Below are 12,600 nucleotides of genomic sequence, written 5' to 3' on the forward strand. Positions count from 1 at the left end.
TAGATAAGCAGCTCCGGGAGCCCCAAGTTCACAACAAAATGAAGAGAAGCATCACAACAAAACAAAGAGTGTTATCTTTACTTAAAAAACATTATGGGAAGGTTCCGGAGGCCAGTTACAGCGTAGTAAGATTAATTACTGTTTACACTGGCACCTCAGCGCTGCAAGAGCAGCGCTATAGTCGTTATTCCCCAGGCCGAGGTGGAGTACAGCCAGTGCTGTAGCCAGGGAGATACAGCACTGTATGTGCCTTGCCAGTGTGGATGGGGAGTAAGTTACAGTGCTGTAACTCTCAATTGTAGCCAAGCCCTCAGGTGTCTAACCTGCCTGGATTTTGTTAATCCCACTACTTGTCTATTTGCATGTTTAGATGCCTAAATAATCTGGCACTTGGTTTAGTATCCCATGAGTGCTTAGGCCCTGGAGTCCATATTATGCTGATTCATGGTACTCTTTGTCTTAAAGTATTTTCCTTCAATTGTTTCTTGCAATTCAGCTGTCTCTTGGCCAGAAAGTGGTAATCAGCACACAACACGTTGCATGAGAAGTGAGGGGCAGTGGAAATTTTGACAAGGATACCACAGCAAGCCCCTAATCTTATTAAAAAGCACTGCAGCTTCTGTAACATCCAGCAGACAAGATCAAGGTTGTTCAGGTCTCAGCTGAAAGAGCACACAGGGAAAGTGCACTGAACTGATGCTTATCCACCTTGGCAGGATAAAACCACCATGCTGGGATTCAGACCGGTAGCTCCAGACTACCTAAGCCTGTCAAACCTGATACTGACACTGCTCATCTACTTTAGCTGTAAAGCTCCCTGAAAGTTTCAGGTTTCATTTCTCTCTAGGCAAGTCAGTCCTGCTGAGTCTCGTGTGCTATCCTTGCACACTCTCCCATTTTCTTCCCCATTAAACTCTGCCTTCAGCTGCTACATTGCTCCACCCTCGCCCTTCCTAGTTCTTTCCTCCCTCTGGGCATCAGAACAAGCTAGGAGTTGTCTAAGTAGCTTTCTTTGAAAGTCAGCAGCCAATCTCTTTTATCCTCCAGAGCGGCCCAATGACAAGCTACAAGTATTTCCCTGTCCATTGCTCGCAATGTAGCAGCAAATGTTGAAAGGGAGAAAGCAAAGCAAGGAAGTCTCACTGCAGGCACAGTAGCTACAATGTCATCTCTCCCTGTTCAGAGCCTGTTGAGAGGCAACATGGCAGTTAAAATGCCATTGGTTGCCAAGTGGGCACCTTACGTTAGTTCTTCCACAATTGCTGCCCCCATGAAGCTGTATTGGTGTTTGTGCAATGCTAGGGAACATGCTTGTGTTGACAAGCCCAGCGCTGTCCATTCCCAGCTGGAGACCTTCCGTGGCATAGAATGATTCCAGCTGACCAGCTTGCAACTGCATCTCTGCTCCTATTTCAAAAGAGGCCTTTACTTCATAGGCAGATATTTTACTTTTTTGCCTGCTGCTCCATTTCCCTGAACTTAGCATCATTCCCCTCGCTCAGTTAACTCAAATTCCCCCCGTTACTGTTCTTCTTGGCTCCCAGACCTGTGCTCTTGTGCAGTAGTGGAGACTAGATTGTGAGGCTGCAGCTAAAGCAGATTGTCTCTGAAAGAGTGACTGTCACTAATGTGGCTTATCCCACTTCCTGTGTTATTTGGAGAGATGTATGAGCACATGCCATTCCCAACCTGCTCTTCAAATGCAGTCCACACATTGGGTTGAGTCCCGTGCCTGCTGTACAGTTTTATTAATAGAGGAATGAACAGCAAGCCAACATTCAGTTAATATGTATGGCTAGGGTGACCAGATGTCCCGTTTTTAAAGGGACAGTCCTGTTTTGGCAGACTTTTTCTTATATAGGCGCCTATTACCCCCCACCCCGTCCTGTCTTTTCACAGTTGCTATCTGGTAACCCTATGTATGGCTGTTCCTAGGATTGCTTAGCTCACACCCTATTGTCTCTTTCCCTATCGCACCAGCATGCTGTGCAAATTTCTGAACTACTTAGATCTTTACATCTTTTTCCTCTGTTCCTGCCATTTCTGGCTTTGCACTTGTCTGTGTATAAATATGACCCTCAGAGGGGATGCTTCCTGTATTATAAGGCTTTATCCAACAAGCTCCTTTAAAATGAAGGCAATTTAAACCATGGAGCCAGCTTTGCTGTGTAAACATTGCTCTGGCTTTCCTGCACTTCTTGATAGCCCTTATGAGTATGACACAACTAAGAGCATAGCTGCAAGCAACATTTAATCTGGCACTAGTGCCGTTGTGACAGTGCTGACGCTAACAAGTAGCTGATTAATCCTCTCAATAACCCATAAGGTATCGTTATTGTTACTGGTATTATTTCCATTTCATAGATAGGAGAACCCAGATGTGGAGTCTGTGCCTTACGCTGCAGAGGGATTAATAGCTTCATTCTAGTTTTTAACGCCATAAAGGTCCATTGTGGTCATCTAGTCCAGGGGTTCTCACAAGAATTTTTTTGATGGCCTCAGAGTGTGGCCACCAACTTCTGCTGGTGGCCGCTCTGACAATTTTTCCTAAAATACTTAATTAAATTTAGGAAAAACAAATAAATATACACGTTGTAATTTATTTAGTTTTTTTTTCGCAGACTCAATAATAAAAATGATGTACAGTTTTCTCTGTTCTTTAGTGGACCTAAATAATGTGTTTTGCATGTTCTATCTAGTTCCTTTTTGTTGTAGTGTCTTTTACTTTTTTTGTTGGTTGTTTACTTTTTTAAGACTTGCTAGCTGGTAAGTCTGTTTCTGTGAAAAGTGGGATTTGTATTTTGTTAATATCATTTTTCACAGCAGCAGACTTGCTGGCAAGCAGGGAGGCAGTGAAAAGTGATATTAACAAACATACAAATACCACTTTTCACAACAGACTTAATCAGCCCTGGCAAGCTGGGGGACAAATTAAGCGCTGGATGAGCAAGTGAGTAGAGAGGCAGCTGGGGGCCAGGAGTAATGGGTGTGTGTGAGTCTGGGGACCGGAACCCTGCAGCTGTACACTGGGAACTGGGGCCAAAGGATGCAGTGGGGCCAGGCATGATGTGGCGGGGAAGGTGAGCTTGGGGCTGGCAGTCATTGCTGCATGGCTGGGGGCTGGATCGTGTGTCCCAACGGCAAGAGTCTGAAACCCTGCGGCCAGGGATCAGAGCTCACTGCTGCACCACGGAGCCCAGGCCCAGAGGAGGCAGTAGGTTGGGGGTGGGATGTGAGCCTGGGGCTGGGGTCAGGGTCCAAAGCCTACGGTCAGGGGATGGAGCCGCCCACCACCCCAGTCTGAAGGCCCAGCCCCACCATCTTCCTGCTCCTACAGCGTTTGTGGCTCCAGAGGGGGACAGGGCCCAAACCCTGGGGGAGGAGCCATTGCTTTGCTCTCCCTATCCTGTCACCACCCAGGAGGTTGTGGCCTCATGAAAAGCCCCTGGTGGCAGCATTTGAGAAATGCTGATATTGTAGTCTGACCTCTTGCATAGCATACGCCAAAGAACCTCATCCAGGAATTGACGCATCAAGCCCATAACTTCTGTTTGAAGTAGAGCTTGTATTGTAAAAAGAGATCCAGTCTTGACTGAAAGACTTCAAGTGTCAAACAATTCACCACCACCTTGGGGACTTATTGATGGTGCTATAGGTGTCGACTTCTTCTCTACCTGGGAGGTGCTCGACTTCCCCTCCTCCCTAGGCCCGTCCCAACTCCACCACTTCTTCCAAGCCCCGACCCCTGCCCCACCTCTTCCCCGATCACACCCTGTCCCCTTTCCTTCTCTACCCTCCCAGCTGTTCTGGGGCGTGCAGGAGGCGCTGGGGGAGGGGGAGATGTTGATTGGAAGGGCTACTGGTTGGCGGGAGACACTGGGGAGAGGGTGTGGGGGATGGCTGCCAGAGGGTGCTAAGCACCCACTAATTTTTTTCCATGTGTGCTTCAGCCCTATGGATGGTTTAGCCTTCCCGCCTTCCTAGCTCCAAGGTTGTTTTCTTTCCAATGAAAAAGTCTCTGAGAGTAAAAGGCCAGTATTTTACACTTGTTACTGATATGAACCAATGGAAACATACCTTAGATTTACAAAATAAATGCATGTGACAACCTTAACAATACTTAATTCGTATGTAGCATTTTTCAGCTGTAGATCTGAGAGTGGGGTCTATGTTCTCCTTTTACAATGAAGGAAACTGAAGCATAGACAGGTTAAGTGACTTGCCTAAGGTCACAGCGCAGGCTAGTGGCAGAGCTAAGATAAGACCCCATCTCTCCTGAGTCCCAATCATGGCCCAGCCATTGGACCACACTGCCTTATACTTATACATTCAAATGCAACCAGCTCTGGGGTGAAACAGGGCAACTGGTTGACAATGCATCATAACACGATCCAACAACTTAAGAAAGGAAATTAAGTATACAACATCCCATTGAAACTACACACCAAACTGGAATTTGATATCCAAATAATAACTTTGTTTAAAATGGATTTTCCTTTGAGGTTTCCCATCCATATACCGATTCTGCCATAGCCTGCCATCTTCAGTGGCTGTAGTTGCTGGCTAACATATTTGTCCGTTAAAGTGTCTTTACTTTTACAGTGCTTGTTGAAAGCTTTGTATAACAGCCTTGAGTTGCCACTGATTGCTTGTTTGAAGAGCACAGTAATTGTCTGACTTCTTTAGGTGATTGAGTTGTGCAGTCTCTGCAGATTAGGGTATTAGTTAGAATACAGACTACAGATAAACAAACAAATAAATTAACATGAATGGAAACACAAGCAGACAATAACAGAGCCATTTTTAGCTCTTCCAAGGAAGTGATTCAGATACCAGTGGCTGCTAAAGAAGGCGACATTGGGGGTTGCACAGAAATTGCTACGATTAGGAGGTGCCTCTGGCATAAAGTTCTAAAACCAGCAGCATATGCCCAGTTGTTAAAAGGAGATTAAAACAACCTTTGCACCAGCCAAAAAGAGGACATAAAGGAGAGCATTCCCCCCCAAGCCAGGGAGAGGAGATGGGAGCTTCTTTCTTTTAATATCCCTTGAATATTCCTGTTATCCAGGGTGTCAAAAGCAATAGGGTGAAGTGAGTATTACAGTAACCTCTCCAACTCCATAGTGTCACAGCGTGGCTAGACTTCAAACTGGGGTTGTAATGCCCAGCTCAAGGAGAGAGACTGGTGCTGTCATCCAGCTAATGCACTAAAAATAGAAGGTAGCCTTGCCCTTGGCAGCATGAGCTGTGGGACAGTCTAGGGTAGTGGTTCTCAAATTTTTGTACAGGTGACCCCTTTCACACAGCAAGCCTTTAAATGTGATCCCCCGGCTTATAAAATTTTTTGTATATATATTTAACACCATTATAAATGCTGGAGGCAAAGCAGTGTTTGGGGTGGAGGCTGACAGCTCGTGAACCCCCATGTAATAACCTTGCAACCCACTGAGGGGTCCCCCCTAGTTTGAGAACCCCTGGTCTAGGGTCTCCAATGGGCACATATTTGAGGCAGGCTCAGGAACTCAGCCTAGGGGCCCGGGGTGGGCGATGCGGGGTGTGTGTGCGCATAGGGCTAGGATCGGGAGCTTAGGGTGGGGGGCGGGCCAGTGTACAGGGCCAGGATCAGGTGCCCTGGGTGGGGCATGGATACTGGAACTCAGGGTGCTCTTGCACCTCTGTCTTGGTTTCCATCATATACAGGGTTTACAGTTTGGTCCAATGGCTCTCAGCACCCCCACAGTACAAATTATTCCATCACCCCTGCGGTGGCAGCAGGGGGTGATCGGGGCCCCAGGCTGGGGGATGCAGAGGGGTAGGATCAGGGGCTGTGGGGGAGGGGCAGAGGGGTCAGGATCAGGGGCTGTGGGGAGGGGCAAGATCAGGGGCTGTGGGGAGGGGCAGAAGGCACAGGATCAGGGGCTATGGGGAGGGGCGGAAGGCACAGGATCAGGGGCTGTGGGGGGGCAGAGGGGCAGGATCAGGGGCTGTAGGAAGGGGTGGAGGGGGCAGGGGCTGTGGGGGCAGAGGGGAAGGATCAGGGGCTGTGGGGAGGGGGGGAGGTCAGGAGCTGTGGGGAGGGGCGGAGGGCACAGGATCAGGGGCTGTGGGGGGCAGAGGGGCAGGATCAGGGGCTGTAGGAAGGGGTGGAGGGGGCAGGGGCTGTGAGGGGGGCAGAGGGGCAGGATCAGGGACTGTTGGGGAGGGGTGGAGGGGGCAGAGGCTGTAAGGGGGCAGAGGGGCAGGATCAGGGGCTGTTGGGGAGGGGCAGGATCAGGGGCTGTGGGAAGGGGTGGAGGGGGCAGGTCAGGAGCTGTGGGGAGGGGCGGAGGGCACAGGATCAGGAGCTGTGGGGGGCAGAGGGACAGGATCAGGGGCTGTAGGAAGGGGTGGAAGGGGCAGGGGTTGTGGAGGGGCAGGATCAGGGGCTGTAGGAAGGGGTGGAGGGGGCAGGGGTTGTGGGGGGGCAGGTCAGGGGCTGTAGGAAGGGGTGGAGGGGGCAGGGGCCGTGGGGGGGCAGGATCAGGGGCTGTAGGAAGGGGTGGAGGGGGCAGGGGCCGTGGGGGGGCAGGATCAGGAGCTGTAGGAAGGGGTGGAGCGGGCAGGGGCTGTGGGGGGGGCAGGATCAGGGGCTGTAGGAAGGGGTTGGGGGGGCAGAGGGGCAGGATCAGGGGCTGTAGGAAGGGGTGGAGGTGGCAGGGGCTGTGGGGGGGCAGGATCAGGGGCTGTAGGAAGGGGTGGAGGGGGCAGGGGCTGTGGGGGGGCAGGATCAGGGGCTGTAGGAAGGGGTGGAGGGGGCAGGGGCTGTGGGGGGGCAGGATCAGGGGCTGTAGGAAGGGGTGGAGGGGGCAGGGGCTGTGGGGGGGCAGGATCAGGGGCTGTAGGAAGGGGTGGAGGGGGCAGGGGCTGTGGGGGGGCAGGATCAGGGGCTGTAGGAAGGGGTGGAAGGGGCAGGGGCTGTGGGGGGGCAGGATCAGGGGCTGTAGGAAGGGGTTGGGGGGGCAGAGGGGCAGGATCAGGGGCTGGAAGGGAGGGGCAGAGGGGCAGGATCAGGGGCTGTAGGAAGGGGTGGAGGGGGCAGGGGCTGTGGAGGGGCAGAGGGCCAGGATCAGGGGCTGTGGGGGGCAGAGGGGCAGGATCAGGGGCTGTTGGGGAGGGTTGGAGGGGGCAGAGGCTGTGGGGGGGCAGAGGGCCAGGATCAGGGGCTGTGGGGGGGCAGAGGGGCAGGATCAGGGGCTGGAAGGGAGGGGCAGAGGGGGCAGGTCAGGGGCTGTGGGGGGGCAGAGGGGCAGGATCAGGGGCTGGAAGGGAGGGGCAGAGGGGGCAGGTCAGGGGCTGTGGGGGGCAGAGGGGCAGGATCAGGGGCTGTGGGGGGGCAGAGGGGCAGGATCAGGGGCTGGAAGGGAGGGGCAGAGGGGGCAGGTCAGGGGCTGTGGGGGGCAGAGGGGCAGGATCAGGGGAGGGGGGAGGGGCAGAGGGGGCAGGTCAGGGGCTGTGGGGGGCAGAGGGGCAGGATCAGGGGAGGGGGGAGGGGCAGAGGGGGCAGGTCAGGGGCTGTGGGGGCAGAGGGGCAGGATCAGGGGAGGGGGGAGGGGCAGAGGGGGCAGGTCAGGGGCTGTGGGGGGCAGAGGGGCAGGATCAGGGGAGGGGGGAGGGGCAATATCTTACGCTTCCCGCACGTGCTCTCGCCTCTCTCTGCTGTGCCCTTGTGTGGAGGAGGGAGGTGGGTTCGAAAGGCGCATGCGCAGCTGCCTCTCCTGGCCGCGGAGCCGGGGCAAGAGAGGAGCTCGCCGGCGGGCAGGTCTCGCGAGATGTGGCTGTCTCGCGCAGGGGGCGGGGCGTGTGGGCCGTAGTGTATCGGTTGAATGTCTCAGTGTTCCAGAAGGGCCCGCTCGGGCAGCACGTGGGGACAGCGCGGTTCGCGGGGAGCGGCCGGGGGGTGGGCTGGGCACGGTGCGCACTAGGGCTCTGCACCGGGGGCGGCGAGCACCGGACGGATCGTGAGTATCGGCCCGGGCGGCCGCGTTCTCCGGGAGAGGTGGGGGTGGGAGTGGGCCGGGCTCCCGGCCCCGGTGAGAGCAGCGGGCCGGGCTGGGAGCTGCGGGGGCTGAGCCGCCGAACTGTTTGGGCTTCCCGCTGAGCGGTGTCGGGCAGGCGCCGGCGTGGTAGGCAGCTGTCAGCTCTCGAGAGGGAGGCCCCCCCCTCCGTGCGCTGCCAGACCGCGCCCGGGGTCTCCCCTTCCCCGCTGCCCCGTGTGATGCCAGACAGGCCCCCCCAGCCGCGGGGTCACCCCTTCCCTGCTGCCAGACTGGCCCCGCCTGGGGTCTCCCCTACTGTCACGTGTGCTGCTAGTCCCTCCTCTCCCACCTGCCTGGGGTCATCCCTTCCCTGCTGCCCACTTGGGGCCCCTCTCCCTGATATACTGTCCCATTCTGTTGGATATCTCCCCACTCCTGGGAGTGCAGCCCCCTGGAGCTCCAGGCTCGCTGGCTTGTTGCGGATTTGTCCCCAGCTGCTCCTTGACTGGGGTGCAATCAGCCCTTGCTGGCCAGCATGGTGCTTATAAGGGGGCATTAAATGGCTCTTCTTCCCCATTGTGTCCCTGTTCCTAACCTCTCCCCCACATACATACTGTAAGGGGGGGAATGGGTATTGCATGGTTGTTCCCATTCCCCTCTGTCTGGGTGTGGCCTGCTTGGCTTTCCCTTTTCTGGACTCTTCATAGCAGGTTTTGGCTTTACCACTGTAAATGGGGCAGGAGGTAGCCTGATTGCATGGTGTGCAGGTGCTGAGAGTTAATTGCATGGTGTAAGTTTCCCACCCAGGTAGCTGGGTTGTCAGTGAGTCTGGCATTGTTGTACCCAGGATGTTTTATTAACTGTCTTTATTTCACCCTAAGAGGGTGAGGTTGGTGTCAGGTTTGAACCCCCTCCCCCATAACAGGCTATGTGTATAGTGACCCCCTGACCCTTGCTATTTATGCACGTCTCTGTGGGATTGCATACCTGCAACAGTGAAAGGGGCTGGCAGTGCTGCTTTAAAAGGTTAGGATGAGAGGGCCTCCTTACAGACTCTGCCTTTATCTCTGGGAGCTGGAGGTCATCAAGATACTTTCTTGATCCCTAGCCTGTTGGGATTTGCAGAGAAATGGCCCGAACTCCTTTTTCCCAAGGTCACTCTCCCTTGTATAGGTTTACTCTTTCAAAGGTCATGTATACCCAGACTGAACAGGTAGTGTGCTGCAGGAAGCAACCTGAGCACCACAGCAAGTCTAGCTAGCAGAGGGCTCAATACAATAGTTTGTTCCCTTGTTCTGAACAACTGGTGTAGGTCACCCCTTTCTGCTCCTGAGCAGAGGCTGGTGTTAAATGGTAACTTCAGGAATGTCACTCGTCTTCTCGTTGCCAAGTCTGTGCACTTGGCTTGGGCTCCTTTGATCGCAGATCAGCTCCCTGTACCTGTTTCAACCTGAAACGGAGTGCTTCTGGGTCTCCTGGCACAGCCTTACTGAGGGAAGATGAGGGACTGGGCAGGCATGTACCTGCTGCTGTTGTAGATGCGACACAGCTTTCTAACCCATGCCGTCTGGCTTGTTGGCGCTTAAATTAGGTGAACGAATCAGTGTGCAATCCCAGTCGGGTCTTGCTTGGCTTCATCCACGGCTATTGACCAATGGCTTTTGGGTTTGCTCCTTGGTAAGAGTTGCAGTGTGCACAAATCAAATGGGAAGTGCACTAGCCGAGAGCACATGGAGATACTTCCCACTTAAAGCCAAAAAGCAACCGCCTTTAAACTGCATGGCCAAAAGAAATAGGGGGTGAAATCCTGATCCCATTGAAGTCCATGGTAAAACTTCCATTGGATTCATTAGTCAGGATTTACCCGCTGGTCTGCTTGAGAACTGATTCATATCTGAGTAAATTATAGTTTGGGTTTTTGTTTTAAATCATTGCAGAGCTACTACAATTTGTTAAAAGGCAGCTGGAATGCTGTGGTGTGAACTCCATGAGTCTCTGATCTGTAAAATTGATGAGTAGGTGGATGAGACTCAGTTGAAGTGCAACATGCCATAGCTGTCTTAGGTGCTGGATTCAGAGTTTCCTACCAATATGTAGATCTGTTTCTGTAATATCCAGAGGGACGCTTTCATTTTTCAGTATCTGCGTGTGTTAAGCCAGTTAAAGACAGTAGTTAACGCCATTCAAGCTCTCCATGTTTTGTTGAGGAAATACTAGCTGTAGACTCTCAGAAACGCATTGTACAGACCTAGAGTCCTGTGAGAGTCAGTGCATGGTGTGATTTCATGTCGGTTGGGAGCTCTGTTGCAACAACTTAAAAACGAAAGTGAAGGTTGACAGATGTGTTAGGTGTGGGTTTACTAGTGCAGACTAGTCCTGTCTCTTCTGTTTGTACAGCACCCAGCATAATGGGGCCCTCTAGGCACTACCAGAGAGTAAACAGAAACTATAATTACCTGACTCTTCTCACACTTCTACAACCTTTACCTGCTTATAAGGCCAATATGTAGCTAGAGGATGCAGTGAGCAAGAGAGGAATTATATTGTAGCACAATCCAGCTGTATTTTATTAGCCTGCTTGCCATGTTTCTTTCAACTCACAGGTAAAAATATGAACTGGAGTTTTTTCTAGCGTCGTCATGAGCTTTGAACAAGTAGATTTGTGCCTGGAATGGTAAACATTCATGGCAGTTTTGCAAAGTGTAGGAAGCAGCTGCCCTCCTCAGTAGAGAAGACACAGTATCTGTAGGGATGTGTAATTGGGGAGTCTCTTCCCCCCCCCCCACTGGAAAGCTTCATACTGACCAATCATGGTAATATGAAATAGCACAGGATAAGTGTGCTTAGGGTGACCAGATAGCAACTGTGAAAAAAGCAGGAGGTAATAGGTGCCTATATAAGAAAGTCCCAAAAAATGGGACTGTCTGTATAAAAAATGGGACATCTGGTCACCCTAGGTGTGCTGTACCATAGGCTGTATTGTTAAGGAAGAGTCAAGGACAGCAGAATTAAAGTAACTTACATGCTTTGACTTTCAATGTTTCTAGGGCTCGGCTGACTTTATGCTGCTGCTCTAACACCTGCTAGGTGTTATCGGAATGCTGTGAACTTTGTCTTAGGGGAAAGGAAAGGACTTGTTGCTGAGGAAGGTGGTAGCAAGAGAGCTAACTTCACATTTCTCCTGTTTGTTTTGTGCCTGTGAATGATCTACAGAGTTACAGCCATGCAAGCCTGCAGAGTGAAATGGGAAAGAAAGCATATGACCTGCTGGAGCGTGGCACGGTTGCTCCAGCAGGACAGTCTGCCTTTTCCTCAGTATAGAATGGGTCTTGGCAGTTAGAGCAAGGGATTTAGAGCTGGGCATTCCAAGGACATGTTTACATGATGGATACTCTGGCTATGTCTCTGTAGCGCCTGTAATGCATATGTTTCCTATTGCAAAGGAAAGGGTTTTTCCATCACTTGTAGGTAATCCACCTCTCTGAGTGGCCGTGGAATTCTTCCATCCACCTAGCTGCATCTGCTTCAGGGGTTCTCAGATTTCATTGCACCACTATCCCCTTCTGACAACAAAAATCACTACATGACCCCAGGAACGGGGACTGAAGCCTGAGCCCATCCAAGTCCTACTGCCCCTGGGGGTCGGGGGGAGGGAATTCCAAAGCCTGGTGGGATCCAGGGGCTTCTGCCCCAGGTGAGGGGCCTGTAACCTAAGCCCTGCCACCCAGGGCGGTGGGGCTCGGGCATTGGCTCTGGCTCCAGGCCCCAGCAATTTGTCAGCCCTGGTGACCTCATCAATATGGGGTTGCAACCCATTTCGGGGTCCTGACCCACAGGTTGAGAGCCATTGGTCTACATCATCTGGGATTGGGTTGGCATAGCTACAACACTCAGGATGGTGAATTTTTCACATCCCCAAGCACCATAGCTGTGTTGACCTAACTTTTAAGTGTAGATCAGGCCTTAGTTCTGTTCGTGGCTCTGTAACTGGGTTACTATGATCATTGTCACCCCCATTCCAACCTTGGGCTCTGGCAGGCATTGGTCCTTCCATCCCTTCCCTATGGATTGGGAGGGCACTGTGCAGAAGGTTCTGCTTGTTGGCTGGATCAGAAGAGTGGCCCTGAAGCAGATTAAGTTTAGGCTGTTTATCCAAAAGTCCTGTCTCTGGAGGACCCTAGTGTGTGTGAGCCTTTCCAGTGGGTGGTGCTTCTCTGGAGGTGTTACAACCTGAGTGAGTTTGTCTAATCGACCCCCAATTTTCTTAGTTCCTGGAGGGCTCTGGTCACCCTCCTCCAGGGAATTCCATACAGGCCCCGGCCCACAGTGATACCTAAATGTATTACAGCAAGATATTGTAGGAAATTGCTGCATATATCTTATTATCCTCTACTCCAATCTGCAGATTTCAAGATACCACTTCCTATCCTGGCACCAACCCTCTCATTCTCTAGCTAGGTAAAGAGCAGTTTCCATTTCCTGTGTTGTGTTACTGAGCATTGTTGATGCTTTTCTTCGTCATGCTTTTAAAAATCCTCACATGATTCTGAAGCCTGGGAATGGGTAAAGATGACAGCCCTGGAGA

The 12,600-nt window shown here is 52.3% G+C and overlaps 1 protein-coding gene and 1 long non-coding RNA gene across 2 annotated transcripts in view; one reads left to right on the forward strand and one right to left on the reverse strand.

The window, feature by feature from the left end:
• Positions 1 to 4,025: 4,025 nt before the first annotated feature.
• Positions 4,026 to 7,759, reverse strand: LOC127037586 (uncharacterized). The gene is made up of 2 exons (XR_007770414.1): positions 7,666 to 7,759; positions 4,026 to 4,706 (listed from the first exon to the last, which is right to left on the reverse strand). It is a non-coding gene; the product is annotated as an uncharacterized LOC127037586 (long non-coding RNA).
• A 105-nt stretch (positions 7,760 to 7,864) lies between these two features.
• Positions 7,865 to 12,600, forward strand: part of AKAP1 (A-kinase anchoring protein 1) — a 42,568-nt gene continuing 37,832 nt past the window's right edge. The window contains exon 1 of the mRNA XM_050929497.1: positions 7,865 to 7,997. The gene's annotated coding sequence lies outside the window, so the exon portion shown is untranslated. The remainder of the gene's footprint in view (positions 7,998 to 12,600) is intronic.

This window comes from Gopherus flavomarginatus, chromosome 19, assembly GCF_025201925.1.
Source record: "Gopherus flavomarginatus isolate rGopFla2 chromosome 19, rGopFla2.mat.asm, whole genome shotgun sequence".
Lineage (NCBI taxonomy): Eukaryota > Metazoa > Chordata > Testudines > Testudinidae > Gopherus > Gopherus flavomarginatus.